The following is a 1,287-nucleotide window of genomic DNA, read 5'->3' on the forward strand; positions in this document are numbered from 1 at the left end:
GTTTAAAATGGACTTAAAGTTCTGTTCTGTGTTTTATTCCTGAGCTTGCCGCTTTTGCATCCTTTGAGTTCAGTTTAAAGACAGGTACTCTAAGTCCATTTTCAGCCCTCGGGCTAGAAATCTGTTAATCAGACACATTATTTGGTGGAACAGTTTTTCTTAATCATTCTGAAACTGGGTTTATCTAATACATTGATAAATTATTTCAAAGGTCTTTTGATAGTTCAAATCACTTCACTTTTACCCTAAGAAATATAAATGACTAGGAATGACCTTGACATAGTGTTTAGCGTCTGTACCCAATCTGACAATAATGCGTTCCTCAGGTTCCTGTGGAGTAAATCACATACAGGCATATTTAGCTGAATGTCAGTCTGGAAAATACATTTACTATATTAACTGAAATATCACTCTGTGTAGGTATTTTGTCATCTATTTAAGAAAAATGTAAAAAGAATGGATATCATATGACAGTGACTTAAGTCTTTCTTCAAAGTGCATGCGAGTCTTTTGCAGTACTTCATTCAGCCAAGTATTTGTTCTCCTCCTCATTCAGTAGAAGGCAGCTTTCAATTGGCTTAGAAGGCAACATCAGAAGGTTAGCGCCCATCAAAAAAATAGAATTTTATTTTTATCATATTTGTGTATGTTTATTTTAGATAACTGAAACTTCACAGAATTTAACAAATAAAGTTTAAAAAATTTAATTCTGTACATTAGCTCCAACTATGTCTATTTTACAATCTATAAGGCTCATGCCATAGTTCAGCACCAACAAGATCCACACAAAACTGTTTAAGCAATCTTCTTATCCATCCTGTGTGACAGTTTTTGTTTGTTGTTGTTCTTTTTAAGGTAAAAGTCCTACTTTCAGATCTTGAAGAAGAATCCCTCTAGTCAGAGTACAAAACTTGGGTTGTACCTTCTTATTTTCATTGAACAGATACAAAAAAAAAAAAAAAAAAAAGGAAAAGAAATCTGTTCCACCATTGATTTAGGTTGTCAGTCTATATGTTGAATTTATAACACTGAAGCATCAGAAGTAACAAAATAATGCCCTGCCCCTATTCTTCCCCTCCATTTTAAATTTTTAAAAAGGCAATGAGAAAAATGTTTCATTTATTCTTTAAAATAAGGTGCAAACAAGGATTATAACAACAAACGTCCTCATCCACACCTCCAATAACAGCTCACTATTTAGCATAATCTACCATGAACTGATTCAGGGGCTCACCTAGAGCTATATTCACAGCTCCTGAATGTACCGTGTTTGCTGTACCAGAGGCC

Source organism: Cebus imitator, unplaced genomic scaffold (genome assembly GCF_001604975.1).
Source record: "Cebus imitator isolate Cc_AM_T3 unplaced genomic scaffold, Cebus_imitator-1.0 Scaffold915, whole genome shotgun sequence".
Classification (NCBI taxonomy): Eukaryota; Metazoa; Chordata; class Mammalia; order Primates; family Cebidae; genus Cebus; species Cebus imitator.